Source organism: Branchiostoma lanceolatum, chromosome 17, assembly GCF_035083965.1.
Source record: "Branchiostoma lanceolatum isolate klBraLanc5 chromosome 17, klBraLanc5.hap2, whole genome shotgun sequence".
NCBI lineage: Eukaryota > Metazoa > Chordata > Leptocardii > Amphioxiformes > Branchiostomatidae > Branchiostoma > Branchiostoma lanceolatum.
Window position 1 is genome coordinate 3874802 of NC_089738.1, and position 24846 is coordinate 3899647.

The 24846-nt window shown below is 39.4% G+C and overlaps 1 protein-coding gene across 1 annotated transcript in view; it reads right to left on the reverse strand.

Annotated features, from left to right (window-relative positions):
- Positions 1-21750, reverse strand: part of LOC136423492 (muscleblind-like protein 1) — a 182509-nt gene extending 160759 nt beyond the window's left edge. Inside the window, exon 1 of the mRNA XM_066411664.1 lies at positions 21619-21750. The gene's annotated coding sequence lies outside the window, so the exon portion shown is untranslated. The remainder of the gene's footprint in view (positions 1-21618) is intronic.
- Between the last annotated feature and the right edge of the window lie 3096 nt (positions 21751-24846).

Sequence of the window (24846 nt, forward strand, 5' to 3'; positions counted from 1 at the left end):
TGTATATAGCTAACGTTAACATCGTGTACAAATTTTCGTCTAATTTTGACTACAAAACAATGGTCGCCTCGATGATCTCGCAGCGATCTCCCGCATACACACACACACGCACATCATCGAAGTTTTAAGGCCTAAGACAAATCTCTAGAAAACAGCTGCTGGCCCCAGCCTTTTTTAGGACGCCGGCCGCTGGATAAAAGGGTCAAAAAGTTTTCGATCTGACAACTAAAAAACGGAACGGTGTGATTTCGTCGTGCCGCGCCACACCGCCAAGCTCTATGCGACCGCATCGAAAGGTATGAGTCAGTGCAGCAGCGTCCAATAAAGGTTTTGTGAGATTCATGGAAATAAAAAGAAAATAAGAATATTAATTTTCATCAATGACTAGAGTATTTGTAAATGTTCATACACAAGAGCATCGTGTTTTAGAAAGGTCAGCGGTAAGCCAAATCCGGGCCGCGCCAAAATGCCCAAATCCAAGATGGCGTCGGGACCAAGGACAACATTTCTCGCCCGATGTTTTGCCCGCCGCGAAGTCATTTTTGGGCGGAATTTAGTAAGACACAGACACATTTTTTATTGAAAATACAAGAAATAGATAGTAATTTCTGTGAAATCTGACTTTTTGACGCCATGCACTCCGTATTCGTTTTGAAAATTGAGTTTAAACCGAACTGAGTTTGCGGTATTACTATAAGATTACGATAGGCACAACAACATCACAAACATTTCTCTTTACAATGTTTATAGGGGGAACGTTTTATTAAAACACTTCATGGAGGAATCGATGCTATAACATTGCTATTCCATATATTTTTGTCCTTATTTTGTCCTTTAAAGTCTTGACAACATTTCCGTGAAATCCGACAGCAAAATGATCCGATGTCACCACACGTTTGAAAATTAGGCGGTCGCGTTGGACGGGTGGTCGCCTTGGGCAGGCAGCTTAATGCTTGTGCCTATGGGGAAAACTTTCGGTACCGAGAAAAAGCGGTCGCCATGGCCAGGTGGTCGCGTTGAAAAGGTGGTCGCCTAGGCAGGTTTGACTGTATTCTAGCTTTCTTTTGACCGGAAAATTTTGACTGTGTGCACTTCTAACGTCATGTGAGAAGGGCTATATCTAGCGCATCCCAGCTCATGTTTTGGCGGGAAATAGGCTACTACGCACTTTGCGCGCGGCCCGGCGTACGTCTTGCATGCGACCCGACTTACAAAATCATTACGAAAAAACGACACCGCTTACATCAACAATACTCCGTCTACTTATTGGGAAATATCTTCGCCATCTCTGTATTCAGTTTCCTTTTCATAGACGGTACCAATCACATGTTAGAGCGTTACAAAGCTGTGCGTTGAATCGCCGTCCGCCAGCATCGCGGCCCCCAAAAATGGTGGGAAAACAACGTTGCCAGACGGCAGCGATGTTAACGTTGTTTTCTTTGGTCGGTTTTCTTCTCAAGAAACACTTAAAGACCCAATTTTTTTGTGTTTTATGAAGCTATATTTCTTATGTGTATGATAGTTGTATATATGCTTGGTACAGGTCGTATATTTAGGTGTCGGGCCGTCTAGCTACGCAGTGACCCTCTACTCAGCGTTGCCATCATTATTGTCAAAATACTATTCTCGACAAAATAAGAAATGAATATGTACACATATGTTTTGAATGCAAATGAAAATTATGTGCATGGACTTGGTTTATTTATCTTCCTTATGAGCATAGTCAGTGGACACAAACACGGCGTACTTATGCATAACAAGATCACTAAAAAGTCCGTCCTAAGTTAGGGCGCGTCCTAAGTACGGGCAACCCCCGTTAAAGGTACTGTTGACCACTTGTATACAGAATATTCTTGAGATCTAAGTAGCAGAAAAAGCAATGCAACCTTTGTCGTACTTTGTTTGATGCATTACTTGTTTACAATTTTGAAGTTAGATAAGAATTACATACTGAAGCTCTTAAGAGAGGCAGCAGGGGTTGTACTTAATTTTTGCTGACATTCTACCTTATTTTCTGTTGTGCCCCAATATTTATATCTGTGTACCTAAATTTTTCAGTTACATATACACCTGTTTCCAAAAATGAATTTCAAACTTTAGCAGGTGAATAGACTTTAACCTTGCCCTGTTTTATGATTTACAAGAACACCAAAAGAATTGACACCCTGAAATTCCTAAGGGAACACTGCAAGGGATGTGTCATTAATCACTTAATTCCCTTCTGTGTGCTCGCTGGAATAAACACATGTGCAAACTGTGCAGCTGTCGTCTTTTCCCTAAAAACATCTGTTGCGACCTCACCCAGGTCATACTATTTCAGTCGTACCATGATCATACCCTGACATCGTAAGGTCATGGGGAGGAGGACATCTTGGTACATAACTAGTATCATTATACCAGTCGGAGGCACATCCCTTTTTCACAGTACACATCCACTTGTCAATTATCCATTGTTGGCTATTTGGGATACAAAGTATTTGAAAGTTCATTCAGAGGACAGCAAAAACTTACATGTAGCACACAGCAAAGTTTGTACGATGACATTTATGAAGGAATGAACTTTATTGAAGATATAATATTTTGTATTTTAAACAGATTGCAAATGAAATCCCATGCTTTGTATATTAAGTATATAAAGTATTGCCTCTGCTTTTTATAAAAAGCCAAGGCAATACTATTGCTCGTTTGGAATGACAGGCTAGGAAAGTGTTAAGACAGCAATGAAATTGCTGTCGTATAATCTTTTACTAGTCTGGTATTTAAATCCCTGAAATTCCAAACAGTTCTCTCTTTCGGTTATTAATCATCACAGAACCCATCCCCACGTGTAGACTGGATCAAAGAAAAATACTCTCTGATTTACATCCATTTGAAAGCCAAGTTCAGACTTCTGTCAGGGTACCACGTGTCACACTGTGTTTTTAAAAGGAAAGTATGCCAGAGTACACACAGATGTGTCTGTGTAGAAAATTCCTTGCCTACTTGTGACAAATCATGTTTCCTTGCCTCATATCTGTGGGTCAAGTTCACAGCTGTGCTAACTTTGTCATGTCTGCGTTTAAATCTGAGCGAGTTTGTCTTCCCGGTTCCCTGATATTGATGATCTTGTGTTACAGCATCAGCATTCTACTGACTCTCACTGGAACAATCAATCTTTTCATGATTTACTTAACACATGACACTAAAAAGTTTTCCCGATACAGCTATTCATACGATATTCTTCTTTGGGGGAAGAGGATATAGCTACAGGGGTACCACATGAAACCACAATGTAACTTTACATGCATTGTTATGTTTTACTAAGGCCACACCAATTTAATTTCTTGGTTAACAGATTTTTTTAAAAGATTCTAAATTCCAAAATCAACATGAAAACAGAATCTCAGAGGAAAGTCTGTACTTTGGTGCACACAGTTTCAGGGTGTGAACATGGTCAGGTGAAAGTTTTCTCCCCAGCCTTCTGTTTTCATGATTTTTTTGTGCTAAAATTTTTTAAAAATCTGTTAACCAAGAAATTAAATTGGTGTGGCCTAAGCTATTCCAGTAACCCAAGGACATTGTATGTCCTTGAGTAACCCCATTCTTTCAAAGTGTGTGCTGAAAATTTTAATTTACCGCTAGTTTACCCAAATCTGATGCATTTTTTAGTAGGAGTTAATGGTGAGAATTTTCTTACCTCGTCGTCTTCAAATGCAGATCTTATCAAAGTTTTTTGGACAGTGTAGTTAGTCTGACAAGTTTGACAGATTACTGCTATAAATATCCTGTTTTTGAAATTCCTGGATAAATTTTACCCTACAGATTTAGATGAAGTAGGGTTGATGTAATACAAGTTCCACTGTAAGAAGTACAAAGTAATTTACTGCATAACAGCGAGAGGCTTAAGCACCAAGGATGCAACACAGTAAAACAAGAGGCCCTCAGATTATTTGACTTTCATGAGTAGGCAAAATTCCGGCTCAATGGATTACCTCATTAGTGTGCAAACTGATCTCCGAGTACGCAACCCACACACAAACTACTCAGAATATGTATCAGTATTGCTAACATCTGCACATACCGCGAGATTGCCAAAGCACATTAATGGACAGAGGGGGTTACAGAGTAGTTACCTAACAGCCCTTTTCTTGCCATCTCGTCAATTCTGGAGAACCCTGCTTTGCCGTTGGAGTGGGATGGGTCAGGAAAATGTTAAGACTGCAATAAAAACGCTGTTGTACAATCTTTTGCTAAGCCGTGCAATAGCATTCACGGTGTGATAATGGGGTCAAGATATCAAACATGGCCTCTCAGAAATGCACGGGTGTTAAGGTTGTTCTGCCTTATCAGGAATGGTCAGACTTTCAATTTGGCACGCCGCTACAGACCTCTGTCCCTGGTATGAATTGCACTTAGAAGATAAAGGGGTGATGACAAAAACCTGGACCGGAGCACCATCTTTCCATCTCCGTCAGTTCAAAAGTACAGGTCAGGCTGTTTGGAAAGAAATCTAATTCTCCTGGACGGTAGCTGTAGAATGTGCCAGAGACCAGACCAGGGCTATAGCATTATTGGGTGGACTGACTACTCTCTCTTCACAGCCAGGGGCTGAATTGAGAGGAGCATACATTGTCGGGGCTAGATCGCAAAGGTCTGGAGCTGCTGCCATTTAGCACTAACTCAGGTGACCTCAATACGCCCCACATGCAACCATAGGACTGTAGGTTTTGAACCACTCACACCGGGAAGGACCCTTACTCTTTTCGATAAGTGTGGTGTGTTTTGTTTGTGCGTGCTTGAGGTTTGGCTCTCCTCAAACACTGGACGTCCATTTGACGTCCTATCCGAGTGACGTCCCTAACTTAAGCTATATACTCATTTTCACCTGACAAGGGTACGACGTCAACGGAACAAGTCGGGGGACTCTGGATTCGAACTCAGGACCTCTGAGTTCTGGGCCATTTTGCCACCGCGATGCCACGGGTGTCTTGACTAAAGGCTGTGTCAAATAGTACATGTAAATTGAAGTCCTCATATTAGCAGTGAAACCTCACCAGAGAAATGTAACCAGACGTAAATATTCTATCTTCCACAAAAAGATCTTGAAACCCAGATTGCTGTTGAATTTGCCGTTCATTTGAACTTGACTCCAGAAAATTTGTACAGTTCATTCGTGTTCAGACTACATGACCAATAGGAACAAAGAGCCAATCAATATCAGACTACATGACCAATAGGAACAAAGAGCCAATCACTATCAAACTGACCCTTTGTAATTTGATATGGGTGCAATAGTGAAGAGTCTGATCTGATCATTACTTCTTATCTACTTGAAACGGTGACGATACTTTATCAAAGATGGGGGTATGGTGGTCACAAACCATTGCAAATATATGTACGTGATAACGCCTTACAGCAAATTTCGCAAAATGTTATGTTCAATTTCATTGCTTCCTGGGAATAGGCTGTAAACAAAGTGTGAAGAAAAAAAGATGCTGCCACAGAAATAAATGTGCATGCCTACAAAGTACAGGAATTTACACCACTGGGAGTATCTGTCTGTCCTATGATTATACTAAGTTGCTTTGAAGTTATGATGATATGTCATACGTACTTAGGTGCTACATGTCTATGATTATCCCAACAGAACTTCTTCTATTTCCCCCGTGTCTTATATTTACATGCAACAGTGCATCTGTCCCAACTAGCTACAAGTAAATGTATAGAAGAGCGGAAGACAACTTTCTGCATGGTAAAGTCCATTTGAATTTCTAAAAGTTTTGCATGCCCTATCTCACATGGATTGTCCGTAACTTTCCTTTAATAGTTGTGCTCTAAAAAATGATTATTGTGCTTTGTACAGTGTAACATCTCTCATATCATACATACATGAAAGTCAGCCAAAATTGGTGTCGCAAAGTTAAAAAATTTTTTTACAGTTTGATCTAGGTTTATTTTATTTCAAGCTGTTGCTGAGAGTTCTGCTTACTAGGCACATGGTCTATCTCATTTCCAACAGCCAATGGTATTCCTTCGCTGCCTACTTCATATCACTTCTTTCTGTCAGGACAAAAAAGACTGTTTGGTCCTAGCTGATACTTTTGGCCTTGAGGTTTCACCCCCAAAAACCTCCCTAACTGACTTCTTTTTGTGTGTAAATTTCTGTCATTGCTATGTCATCAAGGGCTAACTTTATCATCAAGTCGTGGGTACATTAGTCATGTAAACTAAGACACTTTGAGCCGTAGAAAACGCTGACCCAGCCCACACTGTAAAGTTAGCATTCAAGTGGTCAGTCCAGAGATCAGCGAGGATCGGTCTGGAGATGACCAGCAGAGGGGCAGCATTGCAAAACACCCTCCTCCGCCGTGCCGCATCGATATATGGATCTGTTGATATTGATCGTGACTTTCAACTACATGGCCTGCCTTTAAACTGCAAATTATGCTGCAGGCAGATAAGGTCCCAGATAGTGATGCTGTTAGAATGTACAATCAAATACGTGTCCGTGCTCTTTGGATTCGTAATTACGGTATAGGTAACAGATGTTCTGATATTTGTCCTAAGTAGACCTCTAACGCGAGTCCGAACTTCAATAGCTCAATACCATTACATGCTTCTGTGCAGTGTAACAGCTCTGTTATCAGAAAAATCTAGAATAAGGGGAATGTTTTAGTAATTTTGTTACATCTGAATTCATAGATGGCAATCACAATTGTTTGTACGTCAATTTTTATCACATTGATGAAGGTTAGACATCCAGGTAATAAGATATGCCAAAAATAGTTACTCAAGCAACTGGATAAAATTTTGAAACAGTCATGATTTTGATACAGTCATGATTTTGATACAGTCATGATTTTGAAACAGTCATGATTTTGAAACAGTCATGATTTTGATACAGTCATGATTTTGATACAGTCATGATATTGAAACAGTCATGATTTTGAAACAGTCATGATTTTGAAACAGTCATGCTTTTGATACAGTCATGCTTTTGATACAGTCATGATATTGAAACAGTCATGATATTGAAACAGTCATGATTTTGAAACAGTCATGATTTTGATACAGTCATGCTTTTGATACAGTCATGATTTTGATACAGTCATGATTTTGAAAGTCATGATTTTGAAACAGTCATGATTTTGAAACAGTCATGATTTTGAAAGTCATGATTTTGATACAATCATGATTTTGATACAGTCATGATATTGAAACAGTCATGATTTTGATACAGTCATGCTTTTGATACAGTCATGATTTTGATACAGTCATGATTTTGAAACAGTCATGATTTTGAAACAGTCATGATTTTGAAACAGTCATGATTTTGATACAGTCATGATTTTGATACAGTCATGATATTGAAACAGTCATGATTTTGAAACAGTCATGATTTTGAAACAGTCATGCTTTTGATACAGTCATGCTTTTGATACAGTCATGATATTGAAACAGTCATGATATTGAAACAGTCATGATTTTGAAACAGTCATGATTTTGAAACAGTCATGATTTTGATACAGTCATGATATTGAAACAGTCATGATTTTGAAACAGTCATGATTTTGACTGTTTCAGAATCTTATCCAGTTGCTTGAGTAACTATTTTTGGCAAATTCTTATTACAGTATCCTCACAGTGCATTATGTACTCATGATCAGGACTATAATTTGCCAGAAACATTTTCGGATTCAGTCCTTTAATTACTCTGCCCAGTCCTATTATTGGCCCAATAATTCCATCCTGGTCAACTCGGGCCAACACCCTGGTCAACTCGGCCCAACACCCTGGTCAACTCAGCCCAACACCCTGGTCAACTCAGCCCAACACCCTGGTCAACTCAGCCCAACACCCTGGTCAACTCGGCCCAACACCCTGGTCAACTCAGCCCAACACCCTGGTCAACTCAGCCCAACACCCTGGTCAACTCGGGCCAACACCCTGGTCAACTCGGCCCAACACCCTGGTCAACTCGGCCCAACACCCTGGTCAACTCGGCCCAACACCCTGGTCAACTCGGCCAGGGTTTAAGAGTTAGGGTTACGGTGTTGGGCCGAGTTGGTCTGATTTAAGCCATGGGTTGAATTGGCAACGGTGGCTGAAGTGTCCGACTTCCAAAATTTTGCATACCATACAAAAAGTACACGTAGCAGAAAAATACCTGTTACTTGGCATGAAAAAGTTACAACTCTGCAAGCTAAAAAAATCATGAATCACATATTGTAGGAAATAGAAAAAAGGAGAACAGTTAGTGTTACAGTAGTGGTAGTGTTAAATCATGTACATGATTATGATGATGATGTATAGTCTTGAGGCACGTCCTTTTAGCCTGCCTGTGCTGGGCATATCTTACCCGTATGGATTATAAAGAATGTGAATGTATAAACCACATTAATGGAAATGACAGTGCAAATACATGATAATATGCACATATCTACATTTCAATCTCAAAACTTGAAACATTTCTGACAGGACAGAAAAAAAAAATAATCAGGCACATTCATCATACCTTTTTTCAAAACAACTCTTGGTAAAACACTTCTCTAACAAAAGGCATAGCCTAATATTTGAGTTTTGGGAAATCAAGCACCATTTATTAATATTCCTTTGATATGAAGATGTGGCAATCCCAGATCAAAGCAGTTTGGCAACATGAGACTTGTAACCTGTTGGACAAATTTAAATCAAGGAAATTCATCACATGTTAGGGGCTTAGGCACTAGGGATATTTGCAAAATAACACACACACCCCTTTTCAAATGGAACAGTCTGTATTCTTTCCCACCAGTGGAAGCCGCCCCAGTGGCGCCAATATTGTCGTGACCTGCAGGAACGAGACAGGAATAATCAGGCAGTAACAGCCCGAAGGAACAGGTTCTGTCAGAACAACTTAGCACACTTACACAAGAAAGGGGCATTTATAATGACAATGGACTCGGGGGTATTGGTACCAAAAAAGCAAGAGACCTATTATAAACTTCCTGTCACACCAAAACTTCAGGAAGAAACACCTTTAAGCAGGGCTGTCTCCAGGACCTGTCCCTCCATCCTGGGATGAAAATTTGCATGTTGGGACAGAAAAATTTCACCCCATTCGTACAAAAAATCTGAGCTTCATGACATGAAATTGATGACAATATATTTTCGTAACCTTAGAATTTAACAAGGAAAATTAACAATGTGGGCTGGCAAACAATGAATGGGACAGGAAAAAAACTAGAGACAGCCCTGCCTTGGAGACAATCTGAATATAGAAGGTGATTTAGCTCACAAAGCAGAACTTAAGCGCTGTTCTGGGACATCTTCAATGTTGAAGTGGTTTACGTGCCAAAGATTACTTAGCAAATCTTTGTTTTCCTTGGAAAGAGACCAAAAAAATGATGGAGCTATCATAGTTTCCAAGAGGAGTTTTGTTACATATCAACAACTCATAATCACTAGACAAGGTGTTTGAGGAGAGTCACACCTTGAGCACGCAAAAGAACCCACCACATCTTTCGAAAAAGAGTAGGAGCATGCCCCGATGTGAGTGGATCAAAACATTCCAGCCAAAATGGGGTAGGGAATTTCCCGAGCAGCCTTCGTAACCCCTGCTTCTCCTAATGGGTCAGTGAAGTCATGCTTGTCTCGAGCATTGATGTTTCTGACCTAGGGTGAGGAGATGCTGCTACAGTACCAATTAGTTCAGTGCTTCAATGGCCTTGCACTGAGCGAGTTCGTTGAAGAAAATACGAAAAAAATATCCAAGATATTTTCAGTTTATCATGTTTAGTGCGACAATATCATTTCGATCAGCCTCTGTGATATTATCTAGTGTTGAATTTCTAAGCAGATGCATGACAGCTTATCTCTGAATGTTAATGCCTTATATAGTTTTATTTATTTCTATTTTAATATTTCTATTCTTTCTCCAAGATTTGCAATTAGCATTTATATTAAAAATATCATTTTCCTCATCCTATTTTCATGCAATATGCAGTTATCATTTCACAAGCAGTCAAATCCTTAGACTTACTGATATGATAACGTTATGTTATCCTTTATAAATCAAAAAGTCTAGTTGGACCTGAAATTTTGATTCCTAGATTGTTCTGCTTTGTCTAAGACCATGAAGGTAATGTAGGTAAAGTAGGTCGTGAGTTCAATCCGATCACTGGCCTAGTGACACCAAAAACTTAAAAAATTGTACACAGTCACTGCTTTTTCTGCTTATCACTCGGCTTTAGAGAATGAATATGGTAGCTGAACACACTCCACTATACCAGTGGACAAGCCTACCGCTGTAGTGATTGCACAAATGGCTATTGGAATGGAGGTAGGTGCCTCCCTATGAGCCATCATATGATGCGGGAAGGACTTTTGACCAACTTGAAAAAGGTAGCGTACAGGTGTTGGGGCATATTGGTTACAAGCCTGGATGTGTGAACTGAGAACTGAGTAAATTTTCCACAAAAACGGACAGATCAAAGGCGATCCGCGAGGATAAATCCTGCCTGGCACGATAGGACGGCAAGACTAACCAACTCAGAAGGGGATGAATAATTTAAACATGAGGGGCATACAGATCCAGCCCATGACATTACTTCTACAACACTTGTCACAATATTAAGGCAGAGCTCACACGATAGACTGTCACTCGCCTTTTCTTATATGTCTACAAAATACAGCATAACAAACAAAACATTCTCTCCAGCAAATGTCATAATTCCTTCTCGTTAATGTGATCTACATTGTACATAATTCTCTTTGTCAAGTGTGTCATCTTCAATATTTCAATACTAAAATATTATCAAAGATTACAAGGTCTTCTTCTGGCCTAAACAATTGTAGGTAAAAATTAGCCTGTTAATAATACAGAGCATATGCATGACTGTGTAACTATGTAAGTTGATAAATTATCATATTATGCATTTACATGTATAGAAAACTATGTTTGAGGATCAGTTGTCATGATTTGTGTAACAAGTTTCCTTGTGAGTTATGTAGTTTATAGAAAGTAATGAATAACCAAATGGTAATGGAATTCTTATGCAAGTATATGGAACTACAATTTATCTGCTGTTTAGGCCACACCAATTTAATTTCTTGGTTAACAGATTTTTGAAGAAAAAAATTAGCAAAAAAAATAATGAAAACAGAAGGCTGGGGTAAAATCTTGCACCTGACCCTGTTCACTCCCTGAAACTGTGTGCACCAAAGTACAAAGTTTTAACTTTCCTCTGAGATTCTGTTTTCCTGTTGATTTTCCAATCTAGCATTTTTTTAAAGATTCTGTTAACCAAGAAATTAAAATGGTGTGGCCTTAACCTCATGGAGCAATAAAATGTTATTTCCTTTTAAATTATTGCATTGTAGATTCAATGATTCCAGGAATTATCATAATTTACATAATATGATAATGAATGATCAGATCCAGGAATTAAAAGGTGGTTGGAAATTCTACCTAATTCAAACAATCTCCTAGCAATACATTTTAGGCTTTATTTCATAACTGACTGAATGTTGCATGGATTTTGTGATTTATCATTAATCAAGAATTCAAGCAAATTTTGTAGCATTGTCAGTTCTATTTCCTGTATTTCTCAGTGCATTATAAGAATTCACCTGAATTTTGTATCAGTAGTATGATGGACTTGAGATTGATGTAAGGCTTATTTCATATTGTGTTCCTCGCTTCACTAAAATCCAATGTCATTTTGGTTGCTATATTACTTGTGATTCTATCACCAGAAACAATCTCCAATCTACAGCCTTGAATAGCATTGTGCCTGTGCTTCTTTTCATGGACTATTCCAGTAAATTTGTGGTTTATTGTTTCAGCCCTGTGCCGGCGGCCGCCTCGCCTCACGTGCGGCTCCACCTGTCAGACACAAAAGCCATCAGACAGAATGATGATCCAGCCGTCTGCAGGCCCAGTCATGTGACCACTCAAGTAGGCCGTCGCTAAGTGTGCATTTCAATGTGTCAGGGACGGGGCTGGGAGAAAACTGGGGGCTGCCAAAACTCCGCTCTTTCATTAGACTGGTTTGATCTGTTCTCTGTGTAGACAGAGAGGATTTGAACATCAAACCATCAAACTGAATCTGAATCTGAATGTAGAGGGCACACATGAGTAAATGGGTTTTCCAGATCTATTCTGGTCTGCAGTATGAGGCTAATTCAATAGAAGGATTTCTCCAGGGCATTTCTGGAATTGTTGTGGGTTTTCCCACTCTGTCACTGCACTGTTATGCATTGAAGTTATGAATTTTACATTATGTATGTATTGGTATGAAAATTTTGGGGCTATCAAAGGGTTTTCGGAGATTGGTAATCTGTTTACCTTGTTTATGTCACTGTGAATTAAATTTCAGTCTAAAGAATTGATTCTGAAGTAGTTTGAAAATGATTCCTAATAGTTCGTCAAAGGATTGGTACTCCAGCTTACTACTATCCTACATTTCCTGGATTTTTGCCAAAGATCGTGAAATTTCACAGCTTGCTGCCCAACCTATTCAGCCAAGAAATAGCCAAAGATGATGTTCAAGAAAAGATATGAAAACAAGATATTGGAAAGCCCAGAGCCAAGTTTCAGGTTTCACAGCTCATAAGTATATTCATGATCTGAGTCTGCTGCGGGGCATTTGTCATTTTAATGACAGTAATCCACCATCAATCATTGCACTAATTGTTGAATATCTATTATGATAGTCTATTGCCAACAATTGTATTCAATGTAGACCTAGAAGCTATCTTGAGTTGTTTGTTTGATTTATTACTCCAATGTTTGATGGTTACTACAGCTTTATATTATATTATTGTGGATGTATGATTCATCAAATTTTTGTTAAAGTAATCCTGATTTGTTATCATGATTTTATAGCTTGGGGTCTCTTGGAAACCAGTTAGTACTCAACTAACTAAAAGGAACCATGGTAACCCTATTTATTCATACATTTAAATGAAATAGAATAAAAATAAAACGCATCAGGATTTAACAAATAAAATGCTTTTAAGTCCATAAGGCCACACCATTTTAATTTCTTGGTTAATGGAATTTTCCAAAAAATGTTAGATTGGAAAATCAACATGAAAACAGAATCTCAGATGAAAGTTTGTACTTTGGTGCACACAGTTTCAGGGAGTGAACAGGGCCAGCTGCAAGTTTTCACCCCAGCCTTCTGTTTTCATTGTTTTTTTGCTAAAATTAAAAAAAAACACCGTTAATCAAGAAATTAAATTGGTGTGGCCTAAGGATGTAGACAACTAGCTTCCAGGCATGTAGCAAGTGAGAATAACTGACTCAGAGATAGATGGGCAGCAATACCCATCAAGATGGGACATCAAGTAGCTATCTGACCACCTGAGGAATTTGACTCTAAGATTTTGCAAGCACACATACATGTACTGCTGAGACTCAACCCTCACCTTACCAAAAAAAGTTTCCTTCATCATTAATAGTCAACAATTATACAACAAGACGAAAGTTTTCCATGAATGCTATCTTGGCAGGAAATTTCCAATCTTACTAACCTGCAGATACAATCAGATGATATTGGATGTTACATATAAGTATGCAGACAGTGAAGAGAGAGATCTGAAGTGATCGAGTCCTATCAGACATACTGCTGACTATGACAAATGTGCCTCTCTTGAAGATATATGTACGTGTAGACTCTATCACACAACTCATTTTTGATGGGAGCCTTGTTAAAGCTGTGCCAAGTTATAGAAACAGTAGTAGAATGTAAAATTGATGAAAAAATGCCTGCAAGTTTTGAATGGACTAGAAAAATTTATTTTTTGATCTTTGATGGGAGTCATAGTGAAAATCTGTCATTCTTTTAATGTACAAACTTGATAATTATGAGCTGAGAGACAAGTGAACTTTGTTGTCACTCACTTTTGTTGTTTAAAAAGAGCTAATCCTCGTTCTTAACAAAAAGATCAATCTAATCAATCTTCAAATGATTCCCTTCCATATACTGTAGATGCATTTAAGTTCGCATGGTTTTTACTTCATACTAAGGGGTAAATTGAGTGTTTGCAGTGGATTTAAGTTCGCGGCAGTGCTATAGTCACACACTGCTACAGTATTGGACACAAATGTTCGCGGTGGGTTTAACTTTGTGGTGAAACGGTTGCCGCAAAAACAGCAAACATGAAACCACCGTGAACATTTCTGCATTTACAGCATCTTTCATTTTCTTTTTGAACAAGCTTGATGATTTGAGCTAAGGGACAAGTGAACTTTGTTTTCACTCACTTTTGTTGATTGTCAAAAAGAGCTAAATCCTCTTTCTTTACAAAAAGATCAATCTAGTCAATCTTCAAATAATTGGCGTGAGTCCTATTTCTCTTCCCTTCCATATAACCTGTCCCTCATTTCTACCACTTTCTGCGTCGTGATGTATGCATACTTACGTTTTACCACCCTCACCTTACTGAAGTTATACAGTGGCAGGCGCCCTTTGAAATATCGTCAATTACCGCTTATAAAGAAATCAGACATTGATCTGCTGGCTGCACAGCGGGGATTACGACTGGGGCAATAACGCTGGTGATGGAGTGGAAGCGAAACACTCCAGGAATACTGAAGAAATCAAATCAAAGGTCTGCAGACACACGCAGGGGCCACGGGCCAAGATAAACTAGCTGCACGGTGCCACGGAGGTGGGATGAAAAATTCATAGACTGGAAACTTAAAAAAATGATGGATTCTTCTTTCATCAAAGAGAAGTCGCGGAGACAGACTAATGACTTCATACGTCTTTCCTGCACGGGGCTGGCAGACTTTATAAGTAATACATTCTCATCAGAAAGGCTATTAGCTAGCAGGGCGTCAAGGCGTCTTCTGGATGCCCTTCACTGAAAAAACAAAGAAATTATACGCCCTCCTTTTGCAGGGGACAACCAAGAGAACACCCAGTTTCTCTAGTAATTACATAGTACACATGTACAATGTCATGTGTTCCCCCTCATACACACTGCGACTGTTGTCTTTTCCTCATACCAGACACTGGGACAGCATGAAAACTGATTGACATGCAAAGCTACCGGGTAATTGTTAATCCATAGTGCCACCCCCAATTTTTGGATCTCTAAAATCCTAACTTCTCCCAGACCTGTGTTGAATATTAGGTGTCGCGACATGGACTATGGGACTGGTGGATGGATGGAGGGTTAATTTAAAGTAACTATAATGATAACTCTATAGTTATGGCTTACTAACTCCTATAAGCAAATGAAAGCAACATCATTATCATCAACATAATTCACATAATACTATCAAATTCAATGTTTTCTGATGTTTGATTTGATCGATTGTGTTCTTAAGTTTCTGAAGTTATCTTAAACCAAAGAGGGTAGAAGCACTTATCTCAATATACCGACTCCAATATTAGAAGCTGGAAGTGCTGAATGGGTGTGGTCATGGATATATGACATTCTGATGATATTGTGAAGTTTTATAACATCTTGCATGAGAAAATATCTTGTATCTTTGCCAAGTTCAAGAAGAAAATAGAGATGCCGTAGCAATAACTGTCATGGGCAACATCAAATCAGATTCTATATATTGGGTTTCCATCATTCTAACAGCATTCAACATTTGCTTACAGATCCAATGTATCTCAAAATGAATCACAAAGATTTGTACTTCTTTGGTCTAGCAGTGTTCTTCAACAAGCTACATATAGATTACTTTTCAGGGTGTGTCCTTAGCAGACTAAAGGTTAAGAAGATTACCTCTCATAACCTTAGACAGCCATTAGAAAGTAAACAAGCCCCCGTAGGGAGACTATTATATTCTATAATCTGTAATAACAGCAGGACTGATAAAACATATTGCAGTAATCCGCACTAGATTATTACAATCCAACATAACATTACAGGGGACTCAAGGGACTATATATATATGCAATGTAAGATAGAGGAAAGGAAAAAAAACTGAATATTGCCTAAAAACTCTACTGAAGAGCTCCAGGTAATATAGCTGCTCAAATAACAGTTGATTTGATTTGCATATTCAAAGCAGTTGCTTGATATGTATCTGTTGTATGATATACTGGCATTAATTATTCTAAACCTGTTCACACTCAGTATCATCTGATTCCAAGTCACATTTCTCTTCAGTTAAAGGCAACTACAATTTTATCGGTTCACTTTATTGCAGGAAATTAGTGAAGCATACGGGCAAATTAACATTAAAGATATACATAAATGCTACAAAGTCAACATCTATGTACCTAACTGGATAATATTTCATGTTTCTAACGAATTTTCAACTTTCGACCAATAGAAAAACTTCAACAAAAAGATACAAAATACCGCAAATTCTGCTGCAGTACCATAACAAGCCGCTAGTAAAGGGCCCAAAATCTAAAGATGTCAAGGACTCATCAAGATCTACCCACCTACCAAATTTCAGACAATCCATGTAGGCCTTCATGAGTTATCATGCTGACAGACAGACAAACACACACACACACACACGAATGCTACCAAAAACATAACCTTCGTGGCAAAGGTACATATAACTAGGTAGTAGACAAGGATTTTCTTCAACTTTTGCATGGTGACAAAATATGGGAATTGTGGGGTTGATTCGTATCCTAAATCAATCAGCAAATCTGACAACCAAGAAGTTGAATTGATGTGGCCGAAAGATTGATTGATCTGCAACACTATACATTTCAAAAGCCCTTCACCAGGTAGTTAAGTGTTTGCCAATGAAATGTTACCTGGGGACTTGTGTCTTTACAACCTAGACTGTGCTCCTGGCCTTCTTCCAAATCAGTGTGGACCCGATAATGTGCTCTCAAAACTGTCTGGGAAGTTTGAGCACAAGCCAGACAAGGAATTATGAAGTTTTCTGAGTAATAAATATCATGATAGATAAAATGCCTTCACTGCCGCTTGGATGTGAAAAAGGGTTACTCTGCTAACTGTAAATGCAGAAATGTTCGTGGTGGTTTTATGTTTGAAATTTTCACGGTAAACTCTTCGATATGAACTTAAAACCACTAAGAAATTTTTTGCCCTCTTACCCCCTTGTCTAGAGCTATTGTAGATGCGAACTTAAAACCATGGAGAACACTCCATTTTCTCTCTACCGCGAACTTAAAACAGCGCAAACTTAATACAAGTCAAATGTTACGTGACGATTTGTATTTCTATAGTCTCAGGAAGCTGTGTTCAGCAAGCTTTTTTCTTTATCTAAAAGCCTTTTCACATAGTATTTATCAAACTTGAGCAAAAGGAATTTGCAACCAAATTGGACAAAAATCCTACAGACTCTAACCATAATTTATCATTGCTCCTTCAAGATCAACTGGTTATAGATAATCATCTCCACAGCAAAGCTACATGTGTGTTCCCAATCCACTCTGCTTGAAGGTTTCTATTCTAGCATACTCCATCATTGTGCAAATGGATTTTCTAGGGGCTGTTTCAGGTCACTGCGCCCTGAAGTCAGCATCGTCTGAAGAAAATAGAGATTTCTGACCTTTATTACAAGCAGTGTTCCTGACAGACTGGGTTTTGGCGTCTTGGGATATCCATTTTTTTGCTATGGACGCCTTCAATTGCGACTAGGGGTGTGCAACACATTTTTGTCAAAAATTCTGAAAAATGTTGCATGAAAATGACGTAAATGTATATAGTGTTTGTGTTTAAAATCGGCTCTTGAAATATAGAAATACTGTAATTCTTCATTTCTTAACTGTAACTTAATTTTAGCTGATTTAATGGTCACTAGTCAACAGCTAAAATTTCATCATCATAAATATTTGATCACTAATATTTGAGACAGTAATGTTTGTTTTCACCGTTAAAATTAAGTGCCGTGACCCACTCCATTTCCTCCAACTGCTATATTATCCTGCCACTATATTAAAGTGATTTACAGTAGTATTTCAGAGAGTTAGAAATTCCAAAATTATGCCCCTAGTGTACTTAACAGCCAAGTCAGGTGTGAATTACCGTTAAGCGTTAATGGTCCTCCTAGATTTACTATTAATAGTTACCAGGATCCCCCCATGCATATCCTCTCTGGTGGCAATAATGATTAAAAGGCAGCATACATATTCAGTCATGAGATATATTTTCACACCTCTTCCTAGGAGACAATGCTACATTTGCAGGGTATTGATTTTGAATATGCATCACCTCATAAAAGCTGAGCTTCTGGGAAAATGTGTCATTTTTCCAGTTAAAAATCTTATCCAGCGATATATCAAAACTGCAACTCCTATCATACATGGCCTGCTTGTTATAAGAATTGGCATTTATCATGTAATGAGGGGGCTTGTATTATATGAAAATGAAGTATATCATATTTGTATGACATTATAATTTTTTCTAAGCCTGCACGAAGAGCAGGAAAGGAACTTTTCTTTGATTCCAATGTTTCTTTTTAAAAAACACTTAAAAGTGTTTTTCAGAACCTCTTACCACACCCTCCTGTCAGTTACATTTCCAGTTCTGTCCCTATAGGGTATCCACAATTGTAGGCCAATCAAGATGAATGACTGACCCTCTAGGCCATTTGGGATATCCCATCATCTACCAAAGTGTCCCCGCTGGGGTCAGTATGCCATTACAGTCTAGAGGGGTCCCCAATTATGGGTTATCGTAGCATTATCACTGCCCCTACAGGAAATATTACACTGAACTATCGCTGCATTGTTGTCTGGGGGTTATCTAATGTCATGAATACAAAACTGTTCTCAGCAAGTATCATTTTTATCCTGACTAGATGTATCAATTATGACATAACTGGAGCATATCATACATCTCATGTATGAATGGTTTATTGGTATATTCTGAAGATTATTTTACTGTTACAGTAGCCTAAGGCCCCACTTGTTGCTTAATCAATGTCTGTCCCAAAATGAAACAGCTTGTGATTACTGTAAATGCAGAAATATTCGCCGTCGTTTTATGTTGTGATTTTCGCGGCGACTGTTTCACCGCGAACTTAAAACCACCGGGAATATTTTTGTCCAAAGCTGTAGCAGTATGTGACTATAGTGCTGCCGCAAAATTGAAACCACCGCGAACACTACATTTTCGCCTTGGCGCGAAATAAAATCCAGGCGAAGTTAAATGCATTTACAGTACATCATGTGAAGATAACGAATATATTGAATATAGTTCAGCTTTTTTGAAATGAATGAACAACTTCATTATTAGAATTACAGATTATAAGACTATCACACCCACACTCCAAGATTTATTTCATAAACCTGTAGAATTCAAGACAATTTTAATCCATTTTCATATGATTTATACTCCAGCCTGTCTACTCGCAATCCACCCCTATTTTCATTCTACTGCACAATACATCAAAATCAGTACTTCAATGATTTTTCGAGTTCTAGTAGCAAATGTCATCACTCATACAATATGATTTTTTCGAAGCAGTTCAGTTCAGTCATCCTGTTTCTAGGTGATGCCATTGTTGTCTATAATGAAAGTTTCCCTATCCAGTCTTTCACGACACATATTAACCTTCTCCCTGCTGCCTAATTCTGTAACCAATAGAGAATGGGTTGTCAAACGGTTACTTCGCTAAAGGTTAAGTCCCCATTTTCACAGCAGAAGTTACATGTAGGTTAATGCAATTGTTCCCTGTGCTCAAATCTATCACAAATGCATTGAATATTTGTTTATAGGGCACAAAACTTTTATTACAAGAGTCTGACGAGACACCTTTGTGCTTTCAGATCATCAAAGCCATGAATAATCAATAAATTCTCACAACACAGACAGAAACACCTTTGGGCAAGTCTAGTTCAAAATGTGAAGACCACTTCCTGGCATTTGGTGTTAATAGAAAGCTCTGCCTGTGAAAACAGATTAAAACGGTGGCGAGATATTCAATATTATGTAAATGTGCACAAAAGGAAATGAGGAGAAAGAGAGTTAGAATATTTTTGTGTTGTCCCTCCCTACAAATGGTATAACCCGTGGTAAGTTCCACCAAGGGACACCTGTCCATGCAGACAGGTCTTATCTCTGTGAGGTTGTCTAACGCAGATAATTTCATGCCTGCCTGATTTTACCACTTGACCTGCATGGGTGCAGGACAGAGGATGATCTGAATGAATAACAGCTTTGAGTAAAGCCATGAATATTTGTAGGAAACAATGTATTTATCTTATATGATAGGACAGGGTCACATACCGATGACATAGCACTCATTCTGATTATGAATAATTTTTCATTACAAGTACAAAACTGCTTTCATCACAAATGTATTTTAGATGTGAATGCATTACAGATAAATCAGATCAAAATGCCAGTGGTCTACTGGGTGACACTATGACATATGTAGTTACAAGTTGCCATGGTAACAGGTTGCCGTGGTAACATATTCCTGTTTACAGTCTGGCCGTGTGCAATGTATGGATTTGTATGATGAGGAAGAATTAAAAGAGAGAACAAAGTAGAGTTATGATTTTAAAATTCATCAGTGTCATATTTCTAACTATGATCCTGTCTAATTTTGATAATGTTATATAACGTTGATTCAATTTAAGCTTTCAAACTTCTTGTCTCCCTTGTGCTGTATTGTCATCATTTTTTCAGTTATTGTATTTGCCTGCCATGTGTAAAATAAACAATAAACATTAAATTTTAGAGTTTTACTTTTGATTGCTACCAAATTTTTAAACATTACATCCTTCTATTGTCTACTTATCGCAGGCCATTCAGTTCTTTGAAATAATGTTGTAACACCATTATTAGAAAATTATAAAATACCAAATGCTTTTACTTATCTTCCACTTTATTCTATATGATGAACTCCGGGCAAAAAATGCTGACACGTATATAATTTCTGTTTCAAATCTTTCTGACATCTATTGATTCAAGATGACATTTTTGCAGCCCACTACATTTCAATCAAAACTAACACTGAGTTTCTACATTTCTATCATCAAATGTAAACATTTGCTCCGCCACTTCAAGACCTGGCTGAGTTCGAACCAGGAAACAAAATAGCAAATATACCAAAGTTACAGGCTCAATCCTAAATTTTACGGTAAAGACATTAAGAATTATGTTATCTCTTTAAACCTTTAAGTGAATATCTCTCCATGTAAGGTTTGATCATAACAGGGAAAATATCTGTCAGTTATTATATAAGTCATAGTTGGGTGCTGTTTACAAAAATAGAAGGTAGTCAGATGTGTTTTTCTAGTGTTTTTTAAGACTTAGAACGCTTTGCCTCTGGAGTAGATGTACCCCAATAAGAAATGTAAGACCTAAGAGACGCAGTACGTTTGATTATGCAAATCAGGGTTTGTCTGGGTCTGTGTCTGGGCGCCGCTGTCTTGCCTAACACTTTCACCATCGCCTTGGTTCGCCTATGCGTACAGACCGATCGTTAAAACTAAAACACACCTAGCTTCCACTCCGGGATATAGCTAGCTACTCCAGCCGCCATTGCTTCGCTCTCTCACGCCAGGTGTCCCTAGATGTAGGCTGGGGGGAGAGCGGACACCTCCCCGTGAGGGTAACGGACACTCCCCCACGGTCACGTTCACTTTCACTTTCCCCCACTGTCACCCGATACTCCGTGTCTGCTGTTGCCTTAACCAGGACACGCCATGGCGGTGGAACATGTTAAAGAGAGAGGTGGTAGCTTACCTTAGGGCTGTAGACGGCAGTGGTGCACGGCTGTGTCCCCCAGGGGTGTCCGTGGTCTGTCTGAGGCGGCGGGAGAGGCGTGTAGGACCGGGCGGCGGCACGATCACTCCTGACCATGCGCACTAGTCCGGCAGGCGGGTGTCAGAGGTAACGTCAGGTTCATGGTTCACGTTCAACTTCAAACAGTAACCTTGGGAAAAACACGATCGCGATCGAGCCAGTCGTGCAGATGTACCGGGCTCCTGGGCTTCTCCTGTAGGCGGGAAAAACTTCAGCCTACCTCGGCGTACGTCCAACTACTCCCGCGCTACAATCGGGGACATGCCCTTGTTTTTATATACACTCATTTTCCCTTTCTTTTACAATTTGATCTCGTATCAAAAACACAAGTCTGAGGTTTCCCTCAAAGTGATTTTGCAAAGGTTTCTTTCTTCTAACAGTCTTTCAACACAGATCGAAAAAAAATCAGCTGCACCCTCAGCGCGATCGCCGCTCAGAAACCCTCCGTGCTTCGTTTCTTCAGTCCATCCTCTTAAGTTCAAGGCTGTTTGATGTACAGAAGGTGTAGCAGATATGGGGAGGGCGGAGGGAACAGAGCCGCACGTATACAGACTTGCCCTTTGACCGCCAGACGCTCGTACAAGCAAGGGCACATGGAATGCAATAAATTTGAACGCGTTTTACTTACAACGTAAAATCGAAACGCTTTAAGATCTCAAGCTCTTCTGCTGTGATAGTTAAAATTAACAGAATACTGTAACGTTAATAGTATTTTGATGAAATGAAAGCACAAAACAAAATTAATCAACAATAAAATTGGTGGGCAAGCAATGTGTTGTATGTTTAAGAAGATGCGTTGGTTGATGCAATATAACGTTACTAGTACTAGTAGTTTGTTTCAGGCACTGCGAAACTGGTGCCTTTTCTCTTTGCTGTTTTGTCCTAACTTTATGTTGGCTAAGACTAATCTCCTAGAAGATGAATCGGTTTAGGTCTGGTCTTCTGTAGTATTTTCTTCGTTTCTAATCTCTTATTAAAGCGTTCACCATTAGCGAGAGTGGTAGAGACGCAGAAATGGCAGCAAAAGACCAGCAAAAATAACTAACCCCGACCGCGATGTATCTGCTTGCCTTGTAACGTTAGATTAGGCTGTGACAACACGGGGGTACACCGCGGTAATGGTGGGGGCGGAGCAGACTGGATTGCCCGCCCGATGGGACACAGTCGTGCCCCTAATTATGACTGATTAGCTAATCAGTTATCCATCGTGTGGCGTCGGTCTGCGAAAAACAAATACAGGCAGCGAGTGGTCATTGAAGTGAGAGTGACCTGGTCAACATGTGCATCCTGCTCGGTGTCTCTCAGTGAACTAACGAACCGAGAAACATGTGGAACTGTCGTGTACAGAACTATCGGGTCTTGATAAACTATTATTTGGCTGGTTAGCATAGAAAACATACCATCTAAGGGTTCAGGATTTGGCGACAATGAAACCACTGTCCACTTGAGTGGTTTTATTTTGCAGGCACATATTACGATGACCTCTCAATCGATCGAAAGTAGGATCATAACGTACAACCCGTCACTGTATGTTTCGTGTGGAAGGAATATTGAAGAACTTTTCTCATATCAAGAATTTGGAGGTGACAAAGGGGGATTTCTTGTAGTACAGACTTCACCCGTTTTGAAAATGGGACGTTCCGAGCCCTGGTCGCGTCCTTGACCCCGCCGTTAGCAACGTACGTCTGGCCTGGGCGCGCTGAACATCAGTAGCTGTTGGTCGTCAACATGGCCCGCCAAACAAGTTAGCATTTAAAGGCAACCAAAGCAATATTCGGCCCAAAATATGGAAATAAAGAAGCTGAAATCTTTATGGTAGTGACATTTACTAACACTATTTAGCACATTTGCGTAATATTTAGCTTCATACTTTGAGCATTTTAAAAACGCGCCGAAACGCGCCGTACGATGATCCCCTTAGTTTCGCGAGCCTACAAAAACCCTGGCGACGATTTTTAGTGAGTTCTCACATCACAACGACGTCGTATTTTTGCATGATGGACGTCGCTATACATTGTGATAGTGTTGTTTGAACTAATCATGTATAGAAATGACTAAATAAGTTGACTTTTTCAAAATCCGCTTGGGTTTCCTTTCAATCAAATTGCCATCAAACCAAGGATTCCGTTTCATCTTCACGTAATCTCAGGATAGAATTTTTCCGGACCTATTTCGAATTCAGCACATCTAGTGGTTGACCAGACACACGCACGAATCGCCCTATCTCTGTCATATTTCAAGAGACTATTTCAACAACTGAAAAGACCCGAACGAATGTATAAGGACCATACGCCGACTCTAATATTTTGGTATTTTTGCTATTTGTTGTTTTTTGTAATACTATGTATGTGCAAAAAGATTTATTAGGACTGCAATCATGTAGTCTGTATCTTTGGTATATGTTATATGAGGGAGGGAGGGAGGGAGGGAGGGAGGGAGGGAGGGAGGGAGGGAGGGAGGGAGGGAGGGAGGGAGGGAGGGAGGGAGGGAGGGAGGGAGGGAGGGAGGGAGGGAGGGAGGGAGGGAGGGAGGGAGGGAGGGAGGGAGGGAGGGAGGGAGGGAGGGAGGGAGGGAGGGAGGGAGGGAGGGAGGGACACTTATTGATATACAAACAGATACGTCTTCCCACCAGAGTCGCCGTGGCAAGTCTGACCCTTCCTTCAAGACCTCAATGCAAAATTAAAGTGGCCAGCAGGCTGGTTTGAGTTTCTCATGAATAATTAACAAAGCAAACCAATCAAACAAACAAGACTGGCGTTAACGTTACATGGTATAGCACGAACATCACACAGAGGCACATTTGGTAAATGTAACTACATGCGGCTATTGACGTTAAAGTAAGACAATATAACATAACATAACTTAGTGTTCGGATAAGAGGAATATGTTGCCTATGAGATCCACGTCTTAGGCTTAGACTCGTAACTTAGAGTTCAGAGTTTGTAATGAGAGTCTCGGTTTTGTGGCACATCTCTATATCTCTAAAGCCCCCCTCTCACTGGACCCGCGGCACGCTGGCCGATCGAATTGACAAAGCACTCAACGAATTTCATCGACAAAAAACGAATCTTTTTAAACGTTGTGTGTTTTGTTGTCTTTTTGGTCATACTTGTACGTTTTGAATGATATTCCCATTACAAAGTCAAGGGTAACACAAATCCAGTTTAG